A 14,875-nucleotide genomic window follows, 5' to 3' on the forward strand; every position below is an offset into this window, starting at 1 on the left:
AAGTGTAAGGGAGGAGTCGGGGGAGGAGCATGCAGCAGCACCACTAGATGGTAGAAGTGTGAGTGTATAATCCAGCCATTTATATTACCCCTACACTAAGCACAGCAAGCCATAGGTGACTATGGTACATAGTCAATTTCATATTGGGACTAAGGACTCCAGGGCTAGGCCGCAATAATGGCTATTATGCAGGAGGATAGTAATGGGTCACAGTAGTCAGAGTGACCTATAATTACAGTTCCATGTATGGCTTAATCATAGTGCTAAGGAGAAGGTAGAAAGCACTGGGTATATATATGTAACAGGAGGAGTGGAGTGAAACTTGAACTGTTTAATGCTTCATAAATACAGTTTTAAAGCTCCCCCATATATCAGCATCACATCAGTCAAAGGAGAGCCAGAGACATTGTTCCGCAGCGCTAAATAGAAAGTAACACCCTAAAGCTGCCACCTAATGTGTGTATTTATGCCCCTGAATTAGCAGAATTAGAGGCAAGGACATTAAAGGTAGCCATACTACAGTGACATTGGATGAATGTTAAAGCCTCTCAGCCACAAAGGATTAGAATATCATCCCGATTCAAGGACTAGCTTGTGGCACTTTAATACAACTGTGTTATATGTATATTCGTGAACCCGTAAGAAGGACTGACACGTAAGAGACTATTAGTTATAAAGTTAAAGGATTTGAGCTCGCTGTGACTATGATAAGAGAAACCATCTCTTGCAGATATATTTAATATAGACTCATCCTAAGAGACAACAATAATTTGAGGCATACAGGAATCGAAAAGCTATATATGCTCTGAAATATAGAAAGCATCAGCTACTTCAAATGGACACAAGGACGCAGCATAGCAAAGGTTTATCATACCAGCTTCTTAGGAGTTTACTTTAATACTGGACAACTACGGTAACATTTTTACTGAGGAAAGGATACAGATTCCTTGGTAATCAACTGTTGATGTTACTATCTATGAGCTAAATAGATACTTTCTGTTATCTGCCAAGGAGGAACTATAAGTAACCTTATAGGACAGGCCTGGCCAACCTGTGGCTCTCCAGCTGTTGTAAAACTACAAGTCCCATCATGCCTTGCCACAGTTTTGCTATTAGGGAATGCTAAAACTGTGGCAGGGCATGCTGGGATGTGTAGTTTCACAACATCTGGAGAGCCACAGGTTGGCCAGGCCTGTTATAGGAGAAAGTAATCGCTACCATAAGTAGACTGAGCCAAACATCTTTCTCTTTAACTGAAGGGAGAACTGATAGTTGATACTAAAACATAGTGTCAGACATTCTGTATTAACTGCTGTTATTTTTAGGAAGTTTATGGGCCCTTATAGTGCACTATCATATTAAGAGTACCCGGGTCACTCTAACACCTAAGGGTGTCTTGAAAAGAAAAAGGATTTGTTGTATTGCATGCAGGTAGTGTGTATAGACCTAATTGACAGGGGGTTAGCATGGATTAATGACTTATAGGGGAATGTGTAATTGATGAAATGTTAATGTATACTTAATCCATTTGGTACTGGTCATTAAAGTGTTATACTTGCCATGTGTGTCTGGTCCGTCTGGAAGTTGATCTGAAGATCCAGGAAGAAAGAGACAGGTATATTAGATAATATATCTATGATATAAGGGAATCATCCCCTAAGGATAGAGATCAGGATTACTCAAGCAAGCCTTAACGGTAGTTAAATACTACACATAGCTTGAGTGGAGGCACAACTATTAGGTAACCATCCCTTAATAGAATACATAGACAGCTCTCGTTCAAGGTATTGAGGGTAGGGTTACATATAGTCCTCTCTCTAGTCCTGTCCCTAGTCCTGTCTCTAATCATGTCCTTAGTCCTGTCTCTAGTCCTATCTCTAGTCCTGTCCCTAGTCCTGTCTCCAGTCCTAGCCCTAATCCTGTCTCTAGTCCTGTCCTGTCTCTAGTCCTGTCCCTAATCCTGTTCTCAGGTGTCGTTAATGTGAGGTCCAGTACTATCCTCACTGGCCACAAGGTGGCAGTATGAGCTGATATGAAACAGCTCCCACATATAACAATGCTTGGTATTAACCACTGTATACACTGAAAGTCTGCAGACCTCCACCTGTAATTAATGTCTGAGCAGGCTACAGGGTGAATACAGTATATTTTACTTTCCTGGTAGCATATAAACTGGGCCACTGTCCATATCACTGGGCACTGAGCACAGGGACTGCCAGGCTGGTGCCCCCTGTACCGCGGGCTGGCTGCCACTCACTAGCAGACTGTCACTTCCCTTGTTACAGCTCACAAGTCTCTCCCTGGGCTAGATGAGGCGTGCTGTATGGGTGCTGGTGGAGGCTCGGACGAGGACTCTCTGCCTGTCTCACCCTGTCTGGCACGGGTGGGTGACACTCTCTGCCTGCTACTCCCAGTCTCTCACTGGGCTGGCTGGGGAAAAGGTGTGGGCGCTGTATGCCCCTGTCGCTCTACACTGGAGGGTCTGCCTGTGTGCCTCCTGCTGATGAGGCAGCTCTGCCCGGTTCACGGTGTGGCTCCCATCTCTAGGACTAGCACACCAACCAATGCCTGCTGCAAGTGCTGGAAGCCATTTCCAGGCGCCGTCCAAGAACTCGCACTCGCGGTGCCCTTCTCCATCACAACGGTGCACCTGCCCACAAGTCCAGGAGTGTGGTGGATTTTCTGGTCCATGAATGTATGTAAGGAGCCTAGTTATCTGCTGCACACTCCAGACCTTTGTGTTCCCACAAGTCAAGCACAAGATGTGTGGGAGTCATTGTGAGCAGAGTAGAAGACATACCTGCGTGTGACCGGGCCAGCTGATTCGCCAAGTGGTTGGAGCGCACGCAACTTTACACAGACTCCTCTGGGGAATACTTTAAAAAAAAAATGTGATTTCACGTTGGTTGTAAATATAATACATCTTGTGCATCTGGAAACTTAATGTACACCCCTCATGTGGGGAGTACTGTATGATGGTACAGTATGGAATTCCCTGTATGGGTATATCTCTATGATATTTACAGTCTGGAGAGTACTATATGGTGAATACTGTATGGAGAGTACTATATGGTGTGTACTGTATGGAGAGTACTGTAGGTGGAGTGCTGTATGTGAAGTACTGTATGGTGGATACTGTATGGAGAGTATTGTATGGTGGGTACTGTATGGAGAGTACTGTATGGGGAGTACTGTATGGTGGGTACTGTATGGTGGGTACTGTATGGAGAGTACTGTATGGTGGGTACTGTATGGTGGGTACTGTATGTGGAGTACTGTATGGTGGGTACTGTATGTGGAGTACTGTATGGTGAGTACTGTATGGTGGGTACTGTATGTGGAGTACTGTATGTGGAGTACTGTATGGTGGGTACTTTATGGAGAGTATTGTATGGTGGGTACTGTATGGTTGGTACTCTATGGTTGGTACTGTATGGTGAGTACTGTATGGTGGGTACTGTATGGTGGGTACTGTATGGAGAGTACTTTATGGAGGGTACTGTATGGAGAGTACTGTATGGTGGGTACTGTATGGAGAGTACTGTATTGGGAGTACTGTATGGTGGGTACTTGATGGAGAGTACTGTATGGTGGGTACTGTATAGGGAGTACTGTATGGAGAGTACTGTATGGTGGTACTATATGGAGAGTACTGTATGGGTAGTACTGTATGGAGGATACTGTATGGAGAGTACTGTCTAGAGAGTACTGTATGGGTAGTACTGTATGGCGAGTACTGTATGGAGAGTACTGTATGGGTATTACTGTGTGGTGGGTACTGTACGATGGGTACTGTATCATGGGTACTGTATGGGGGTACTGTATGGTGGGTACTATATGGAGAGTACTGTATCATAGGTACTGTGTGGGGAGCAATGTATGGTGGGTACTGTATGGAAAGTACTGTATGGAGAGTACTATATGGTGGGTACTGTATGGAGAGTGCTGTATGGTGGGTATTGTATAGGTAGTACTGTATGGTGGGTACTGTATGGAGAGTACTGTATGGAGGGTACTGTATGGAGAGTAATGTATGGTGGGTACTGTATGGTGGGTACTGTATGGAGAGTATTGTATGGTGTATACTGTATAGTGGGTACTGTGTGGAGAGTACTGTTTGGTGGGTACTGTATGGAGAGTACTGTATGGTGGGTACTGTATTTAGAGTACTGTATGAGGAGTACTGTATGGTGGGTACTTTATGGAAAGTATTGTATGGTGGGTACTGTATGGAGAGTACTGTATGGTGGGTACTGTATGGAGAGTACTGTATGGGGAGTACTGTATAGAGAGTACTGTATGGAGAGTACTGTATGGAGAGTACTGTATGGGGAGTACTGTATGGTGGGTACTGTATGAAGAGTACTGTATGGAGAGTACTGCATGGTGGGTACTGTTTAGTGATGTGCACCGGACAATGTTCGGGTTTTTGTGTTTTGGTTTTGGATTCGGTTCCGCGGCCGTGTTTTGGATTCGGACGCGTTTTGGCAGAACCTCACCGAAAAATTTTTGTCGGATTCGGGTGTGTTTTGGATTCGGTGTTTTTTACAAAAAACCCTAAAAAACAGCTTAAATCATAGAATTTGGGGGTCATTTTGATCCCATAGTTTTATTAACCTCAATAACCATAATTTCCACTCATTTCCAGTCTATTCTGAACACCTCACACCTCACAATATTATTTTTAGTCCTAAAATTTGCACCGAGGTCGCTGGATGGCTAAGCTAAGCGACACAAGTGGCCGACACAAACACCTGGCCCATCTAGGAGTGGCACTGCAGTGTCAGACAGGATGGCACTTCAAAAAAATTGTCCCCAAACAGCACATGATGCAAAGAAAAATGAAAGAAAAAAGAGGTGCAAGATGGAATTGTCCTTGGGCCCTCCCACCCACCCTTATGTTGTATAAACAGGACATGCACACTTTAACGAACCCATCATTTCAGCCACAGGGTCTGCCACACGACTGTGACTGAAATGACTGGTTGGTTTGGGCCCCCACCAAAAAAAGAAGCAATCAATCTCTCCTTGCACAAACTGGCTCTACAGAGGCAAGATGTCCACCTCATCATCATCCTCCGATTCCTCACCCCTTTCACTGTGTACATCCCCCTCCTCACAGATTATTAATTCGTCCCCACTGGAATCCACCATCTCAGGTCCCTGTGTACTTTGTGGAGGCAATTGCTGCTGGTGAATGTCTCCACGGAGGAATTGATTAAAATTCATTTTGATGAACATCATCTTCTCCACATTTTCTGGAAGTAACCTCGTACGCCGATTGCTGACAAGGTGAGCGGCTGCACTAAACACTCTTTCGGAGTACACACTGGAGGGAGGGCAACTTAGGTAGAATACAGCTAGTTTGTGCAAGGGGTTCCAAATTGCCTCTTTTTCCTGCCAGTATACGTACGGACTGTGTGACGTGCCTACTTGGATGCGGTCACTCATATAATCCTCCACCATTCTTTCAATGGTGAGAGAATCATATGAAGTGACAGAAGACGACATGTCAGTAATCGTTGGCAGGTCCTTCAGTCCGGACCAGATGTCAGCACTCGCTCGAGACTGCCCTGCATCGCCGCCAGCGGGTGGGCTCGGAATTCTTAGCCTTTTCCTCGCACCCCCAGTTGCGGGAGAATGTGAAGGAGGAGATGTTGACGGGTCACGTTCCGCTTGACTTGACAATTTTCTCACCATCAGGTCTTTGAACCTCTGCAGATTTGTGTCTGCCGGAAAGAGAGATCCAACGTAGGTTTTAAATCTAGGATCTAGCACGGTGGCCAAAATGTAGTGCTCTGATTTCAACAGATTGACCACCCGTGAATCCTGGTTAAGCGAATTTAAGGGCTCCATCCACAAGTCCCACATGCCTAGCGGAATCGCTCTGTTTTAGCTCCTCCTTCAATGTTTCCAGCTTCTTCTGCAAAAGCCTGATGAGGGGAATGACCTGACTCAGGCTGGCAGTGTCTGAACTGACTTCACGTGTGGCAAGTTTAAAGGGTTGCAGAACCTTGCACAACGTTAAAATCATTCTCCACTGCGCTTGAGTCAGGTGCATTCCCCCTCCTTTGCCTATATCGTGGCTAGATGTATAGGCTTGAATGGCCTTTTGCTGCTCCTCCATCCTCTGAAGCATATAGAGGGTTGAATTCCACCTCGTTACCACCTCTTGCTTCAGATGATGGCAGGGCAGGTTCAGGATTGTTTGGTGGTGCTCCAGTCTTCTGTACGCGGTGGCTGAATGCCGAAAGTGGCCCGCAATTCTTCGGGCCACCGACAGCATCTCTTGCACGCCCCTGTCGTTTTTTCAATAATTCTGCACCACCAAATTCAATGTATGTGCAAAACATGGGACGTGCTGGAATTTGCCCAGATGTAATGCACGCACAATATTGCTGGCGTTGTCCGATGTCACAAATCCCCAGGAGAGTCCAATTGGGGTAAGCCATTCTGCGATGATCTTCCTCAGTTTCCGTAAGAGGTTGTCAGCTGTGTGCCTCTTCTGGAAAGCGGTGATGCAAAGCGTAGCCTGCCTAGGAACGAGTTGGCGTTTGCGAGATGCTGCTACTGGTGCCGCCGCTGCTGTTCTTGCTGCGGGAGGCAATACATCTACCCAGTGGGCTGTCACAGTCATATAGTCCTGAGTCTGCCCTGCTCCACTTGTCCACATGTCCGTGGTTAAGTGGACATTGGGTACAACTGCATTTTTTAGGACACTGGTGAGTCTTTTTCTGAGGTCTGTGTACATTTTCGGTATCGCCTGCCTAGAGAAATGGAACCTAGATGGTATTTGGTACCGGGGACACAGTACCTCAATCAAGTCTCTAGTTGCCTCTGAATTAACGGTGGATACCGGAACCACGTTTCTCACCGCCCAGGCTGCCAAGGCCTGAGTTATCTGCTTTGCAGCAGGATGACTGCTGTGATATTTCATCTTCCTCGCAAAGGACTGTTGGACAGTCAATTGCTTACTGGAAGTAGTACAAGTGGTCTTCCGACTTCCCCTCTGGGATGACGATCGACTCCCAGCAGCTACAACAGCAGCGCCAGCAGCAGTAGGCGTTACACTCAAGGATGCATCGGAGGAATCCCAGGCAGGAGAGGACTCGTCAGACTTGCCAGTGACATGGCCTGCCGGACTATTGGCTTTCCTGGGTAAGGAGGAAATTGACACTGAGGGAGTTGGTGGTGTGGTTTGCAGGAGCTTGGTTACAAGAGGAAGGGATTTAGTGGTCAGTGGACTGCTTCCGCTGTCACCCAAAGTTTTTGAACTTGTCACTGACTTATGATGAATGCGCTGCAGGTGACGTCTAAGGGAGGATGTTCCGAGGTGGTTAACGTCCTTACCCCTACTTATTACAGCTTGACAAAGGCAACACACGGCTTGACACCTGTTGTCCGCATTTGTGTTGAAATAATTCCACACCGAAGAGCTGATTTTTTTTGTATTTTGACCAGGCATGTCAATGGCCATATTCGTCCCACGGACAACAGGTGTCTCCCTGGGTGCCTGACTTAAACAAACCACCTCACCATCAGAATCCTCCTTGTCAATTTCCTCCCCAGCGCCAGCAACACCCATATCCTCATCCTGGTGTACTTCAACAGTGACATCTTCAATTTGACTATCAGGAACTGGACTGCGGGTGCTCCTTCCAACACTTGCAGGGGGCGTGCAAATGGTGGAAGGCGCAAGCTCTTCACGTCCAGTGTTGGGAAGATCAGGCATCGCAAACGACACAATTGGACTCTCCTTGGGGATTTGTGATTTTGAAGAACGCACAGTTCTTTGCTGTGCTTTTGCCAGCTTAAGTCTTTTCATTTTTCTAGCGAGAGGATGAGTGCTTCCATCCTCATGTGAAGCTGAACCACTAGCCATGAACATAGGCCAGGGCCTCAGCCGTTTATTGCCACTCCGTGTCGTAAATGGCATATTGGCAAGTTTACGCTTCTCCTCAGACGCTTTTAATTTTGATTTTTGGGTCATTTTACTAAACTTTTGTTTATTGGATTTTACATGCTCTCTACTGTGACATTGGGCATCGGCCTTGGCAGACGACGTTGATGGCATTTCATTGTCTCGGCCATGACTAGTGGCAGCAGCTTCAGCACGAGGTGGAAGAGGATCTTGATCTTTCCCTATTTTAACCTCCACATTTTTGTTCTCCATTTTTTAATGTGTGGAATTATATGCCAGTAACTATCAATAGCAATGGTCTACTACTATATATACTGCGCACAACTGAAATGCACCACAGGTATGGATGGATAGTATACTTGACGACACAGAGGTAGGTAGAGCAGTGGCCTTCCGTACCGTACTGCTATATATACTGGTGGTCACTGTCAGCAATCTGCAAAACTAAAATGCACCACAGGTATAGAATGTAGATGGATAGTATACTTAATGACGACACAGAGGTAGGTACAGCAGTGGCCTTCCGTACCGTACTGCTATATATAGTATACTGGTGGTCACTGTCAGCAAACTGCAAAACTAAAATGCACCATAGGTATAGAATGTAGATGGATAGTATACTTAATGACGACACAGAGGTAGGTACAGCAGTGGCCTTCCGTACTGCTATATATAGTATACTGGTGGTCACTGTGTCAGCAAACTGCAAAACTAAAATGCACCACAGGTATAGAATGTAAATGGATAGTATACTTAATGACGACACAGAGGTAGGTACAGCAGTGGCCTTCCGTACCGTACTGCTATATATAGTATACTGGTGGTCACTGTGTCAGCAAACTGCAAAACTAAAATGCACCACAGGTATAGAATGTAGATGGATAGTATACTTAATGACGACACAGAGGTAGGTACAGCAGTGGCCTTCCGTACCGTACTGTTATATATACTGGTGGTCACTGTGTCAGCAAACTGCACAACTGAAATGCACCACAGGTATAGAATCTAGATGGATAGTGTGACAGGACGGTACCGTACGGAAGCACTCGCCGCTTGCCGCGTCCCGTCGACTGCGCACAGAATGGAAGGTCAAGCCGCACGAGGCCTGACCACATAGGGGATTCCCGCTTACCGTCAGTAACCGCCTGTTACTGACTCCACCCACTACGCTGTGGGCGGGTTCTCGCTGCCACCACCAAACTCCTAACCTGCCGTGGCGTTTGGAACCACGGTTCTGCTCTGTATGTGCCGACGCACTGCCTTACCACAGCTGTGTGGTGCTGATGAATCCCCACTAGCCACTTGCTAGGCCTCTACCGGTAGCTGGCGGAAGGCGGAGCTTGGAGACGTCAGGTGCTTCCCTGGACAGCCGGAGAACGGGGCTAGGTTTGGCCTAACCCTGTTGGTCACAAGATGAAGCAGTCTTCTTGAGGCAAAGATGTTTATTTGCTCAAATAACCTTTAAAAAGGCTCCTCCCTATTGCTAGGGGCAACAGCATACAATCAAGATGTTTTCAGCAGAAGAAGATGTTACAATACACAATCCTATGGGCCAACTGCCCTTCTTTTATCCCTCTCCAAGACCCCTTACCACAGGGGGTAAGCCCGCCCTGTGGTGTACAACCAATCAATGTTTACCCATGAGCTGTGCATGCTCTGGTCTCATGCACACCTTTACATTGTTCCCTATGGACAGTGGGGAGTGGTCGGTCTCCTTTGACCCTCCTATCTTGGAGATTCAGGATACTCCCACGGTGCCGTTCAGTCTGGCTGGGGGGAAGTTTTTCCCTCCTAAACTGACTTCCAGAAACCTGCCCGGGACCCCTCTCACTGCCTGCAGCCTGGATTTGGGCTCCAGAGCTGGGCAGCCTGGCTCCCCGGCCCAGGTTTCTTGGCACTACGGCTGATCTCCATGGAGCTCCAAGAAACCACTCAGCTTGTTTTATAGCTAAGCTGCTTCTCTTTCTCCCTGTACCCTTTGGAACTGTGAGGCTGGATGGGAAAACATTCCGTTTTTGGGGAAAGGGTCTGGGAGAATCCATCAGCCTGCACAGCTATGGATTCCCCCCTCCTGGGACACACAATCAAGTAAGTGCACTTTCTCTTTAAATATATTACATTTAAAATCCCACTGTACATTGCTGAGCCTGTGCCTTGCAGCGCTCACCCTTCTCCCCGGCGCGCACACTCCAGTGCGCCCGGGGCTACACTGACCGCTGCCGGGAGCGGAGCTCCCGGACTCCGGCGGTCAGCGGCTGCCTCCTCTCCCCCGGCGCGCACACACTGCTGAGCGCGCCGGGGGGCTGTCCTCCCTGCCGTGGTCTCCGGAGAGGTCCGGGACCACGGCACAGTTTAAAATTACAATTTAAACATATTTTTACAAACACGGCGCCTAGTGCCCAACACAATTCAAATTTGGCGCCAAGCGCCCCTTTGTCTTTAAAAATGGCGCCGGGCACTAGGGGTTAACCCCTTCAGTGCCGCAGGCGGCCATTTGCCTCGTGGCTGGGGCTCTCCGGCCACAGATAGTATACTTAATGACGACACAGAGGTAGGTACAGCAGTGGCCTACTGTACCGTAATGCTATATATTATATACTGGTGGTCACTGGTCAGCAAAACTCTGCACTGTACTCCTCCTATATAATATTATACTGGTGGTCCCCAGTCCCCACAATAAAGCAGCACACTGAGCACAGATATGGAGCGTTATTTTTCAGGCAGACAACGTATACTGGTGGTCACTGTCAGCAAAACTCTGCACTGTACTCCTGCTATATAATACAGCTGCTCCCCAGTCCCCACAATTAAGCAGTGTGAGCACAGATATATGCAGCACACTGAGCACAGATTTTCAGGCAGGTGGTCACTGATCAGCAAAACTCTGCACTGTACTCCTCCTATATTATACAGCTGCTCCCCAGCCCTCCCCACAATTAAGCAATAGTGCACAATCAAGTTCAACATAAACGGAGAGGACGCCAGCCACGTCCTCTCCCTAACATTTCCAATGCACGAGTGAAAATGGCGGCGACGCGCGGCTGCTTATATAGAATCCGAATCTCGCGAGAATCCGACAGCGGGATGATGACGTTCGGGCGCGCTCGGGTTAACCGAGCCATACGGGAGAATCCGAGTATGCCTCGGACCCGTGTAAAAAGGGTGAAGTTCGGGGGGGTTCGGTTTCCGAGAAACCGAACCCGCTCATCACTAGTACTGTATGGAGAGTACTGTATGGAGAGTACTGTATGGGGAGTACTGTATGGAGAGTACTGTAGGGAGAGTACTGTATGGCGGGTACTGTGTGGAGAGTACTGTATGGGGAGTACTGTATGGAGAGTACTGTATTGAGAATACTGTATTGAGAGTACTGTATTGAGAGTACTGTATGGTGGGTACTGTATGGTGGGTACTGTATGGAGAGTACTGTATGATGGGTACTGTATGGTGGGTACTGTATGGAGAGTACTGTATGGCAGGTACTGTGTGGAGAGTACTGTATGGGGAGTACTGTATGGAGAGTACTGTATTGAGAATACTGTATTGAGAGTACTGTATTGAGAGTACTGTATGGTGGGTACTGTATGGTGGGTACTGTATGGAGAGCTCTGTATGGGGAGTACTATATTATTTATTTATTAACAGTTTCTTATATAGCGCAGCAAATTCCGTTGAGCTTTACAATTTGAACTATATGGTGAATACTGTATGGAGAGTACTGTATGATGGGTACTGTATGGTGGATACTGTATGGAGAGTACTATATGGCGGGTACTGTATGGAGAGTACTGTATGATGGGTACTGTATGGTGGATACTGTATGGAGAGTGCTATATGGCGGGTACTGTATGGAGAGTACTGTATGGAGAGTACTGTATGATGGGTACTGTATGGTGGATACTGTATGGAGAGTGCTATATGGCGGGTACTGTATGGAGAGTACTGTATGGAGAGTACTGTATGATGGGTACTGTATGGTGGGTACTGTATGGAGAGTACTGTATAAAGAGTACTGTATGGCGGGTACTGTGTGGAGAGTACTGTATGGAGAGTACTGTATTGAGAATACTGTATTGAGAGTACTGTATTGAGAGTACTGTATGGTGGGTACTGTATGGTGGGTACTGTATGGAGAGTTCTGTATGGGGAGTACTATATTATTTATTTATTAACAGTTTCTTATATAGCGCAGCAAATTCCGTTGCGCTTTACAATTTGAACTATATGGAGAGTACTGTATGGTGGGTACTGTATGGAGAGTGCTATATGGCGGGTACTGTATGGAGAGTACTGTATGGAGAGTACTGTATGATGGGTACTGTATGGTGGATACTGTATGGAGAGTACTGTATGATGGGTACTGTATGGAGAGTGCTATATGGCGGGTACTGTATGGAGAGTACTGTATGGAGAGTACTGTATGATGGGTACTGTATGGTGAATACTGTATGGAGAGTGCTATATGGCGGGTACTGTATGGAGAGTACTGTATGGAGAGTACTGTATGATGGGTACTGTATGGTGGGTACTGTATGGAGAGTACTGTATAGAGAGTACTGTATGATGGGTACTGTATGGTGAATACTGTATGGAGAGTGCTATATGGCGGGTACTGTATGGAGAGTACTGTATGGAGAGTACTGTATGATGGGTACTGTATGGTGGGTACTGTATGGAGAGTACTGTATGGCAGGTACTGTGTGGAGAGTACTGTATGGGGAGTACTGTATGGAGAGTACTGTATTGAGAATACTGTATTGAGAGTACTGTATTGAGAGTACTGTATGGTGGGTACTGTATGGTGGGTACTGTATGGAGAGTTCTGTATGGGGAGTACTATATTATTTATTTATTAACAGTTTCTTATATAGAGCAGCAAATTCCGTTGCGCTTTACAATTTGAACTATATGGAGAGTACTGTATGGTGGATACTGTATGGAGAGTGCTATATGGTGGGTACTGTATGGAGAGTACTGTATGGAGAGCACTGTATGATGGGTACTGTATGGAGAATGCTGTGTGGGGTTTTACTGAATAGTATGTATTGTATGAGGTATACAGTATACAATGTCCTGTATTGGGAGTACTGTATGGAGAGTACTGTATGATGTATACAGTACAGATTGTCCTGTATGGGGAGTACTGTATGGGGAGTACTGTATGATGTATACAGTACAGATTGTCCTGTATGGGGAGTACTGTATGGGGAATACTGTATGGAGAGTACTGTATGATGTATACAGTATAGATTGTCCTGTATGGGGAGTACTGTATGGGGAATACTGTATGATGTATACAGTATAGATTGTCCTGTATGGGGAGTACTGTATGGGGAATACTGTATGATGTATCCAGTATAGAATGTACTGTATGGGGTGTACTGTCTTGGGGGTACAACATTGTATGCCCTGTATTCCATACAGTATGTGGCTCTTACAGTATGGGATGTACTGTGTATGGGCAGTGGCGAATTTCACATTACGCACGTGAGGCACGTGCCTAGGGGCGCCAGTGGTTTGGGGGCGGCAGTAAGATGCTTGTGTTGGTACTGTCAGAAACTGCTAAATATTTACACTGTACTGTACCATACACCATGGAGTGTAAATGGGATATGCACATGCTACGTCTATAAGCTGTCCTACTTAGTAAATATGTATACATATAGTAATTAAAAAAAGTCATAGTGGATTTTCAATTATTCTATTAAAATGAGGGCTTATAAGCAATCAATAAAAATAATTAAATTAGGCAAGGAGTCGGGGATGGGGGGCGTCGGGGGCGGCAGCTACTGTTGTGCCTAGGGGTCACCCGTAAGTACGCCCCTGTATATGGGATAGGATTGTGTACGAGTGTGGGATTCCATGGCGGTTTTCCGGTGTTATCAGTATACGAGCTCCCATACCTGGTGCATGTGAAGGGAGACACGGAATGTACCAGGGGGTACACACACACAGGGATGAGTGTACATTTATAGCTGCGGCTTTGTCATTACAAGCCAGGAGGGGTCTTATTTTACACCTAACAGTATTTAGAAATGAGATGTATTTACACATAACTACATCCCGAATCACACGCTGTATAAAACTACTACATTTATTGTACGGTTATATGATGACTGCAGCTGAGTACTCTGTATGGAGAACTGGAGCACATGAGACAGCGGTGGTGTACTGTGATCACCTACCTACAGTATATAGGGGCTCTGCGAGCTGTATGTTATTCTACCGGTATGTGTAACCCGGGGAGAATACCTGCAGCATGCGGTGATAAACAGTAACCGCTGTCCGCTGCCATCTCATTCCTATACTGATTACATGTTATATAGACTGTGCATGTGGTGTGCTGCAGTAATGTCCCCAGCAGGGGGCGAGAGAGGTAACCCAGGGTAGGCAAACATCCATCTATTGCCCAAGTGAGGGGCAGTATTATTGTACCTGAGCGTATGGGATGTCACCCTGAGCCGTGCCACGAGCAGACACGTCAGTGACCCACTGTTACTGAGCATTATAAAGGCCTGACATGCCCTGTTACCCCTTACTGGACCTTATAGGTACCCTACACTCAGATTATAATGACCTACCTGTTCCATCTATATTTATTACACTCTATAAATGCATGTAAGTACCTTTACCAGACGTTCCAAAAACTTGTCATTATCCACCTAACTACAGATGTGGCATGTTGCAGCTTCCATTGCTGGACATTATAAAGACCTGAGATGTTTTACCATAGTGCCTCCTCCTTCTTCCTTCTTACCACATTGGAAGAAAACCAAGTTCTTCTCTTCTTCTCCACCCTCAACCTGCCCCCCTGACCCATCCCCTCCCCAACCATCTGCCTCCACTTTCCTCCCATCTTCCTCCTCTCCTCTCTAATGGGATTTTCCCACCTTTCTTCAAACACAGCCTTGTGCCCCCCAGTCTCCTGAGACCACCACTACCATCCTCTATCTC

The 14,875-nt window shown here is 46.5% G+C and overlaps 1 protein-coding gene across 1 annotated transcript in view; it reads left to right on the forward strand.

The window, feature by feature from the left end:
• The window catches only part of LOC135040603 (tyrosine-protein kinase SRK3-like), a 95,274-nt gene that overhangs the window by 40,334 nt on the left and 40,065 nt on the right, over positions 1-14,875 (forward strand). The window lies entirely within an intron of this gene.

Source organism: Pseudophryne corroboree, unplaced genomic scaffold, assembly GCF_028390025.1.
Source record: "Pseudophryne corroboree isolate aPseCor3 unplaced genomic scaffold, aPseCor3.hap2 scaffold_752, whole genome shotgun sequence".
NCBI lineage: Eukaryota > Metazoa > Chordata > Amphibia > Anura > Myobatrachidae > Pseudophryne > Pseudophryne corroboree.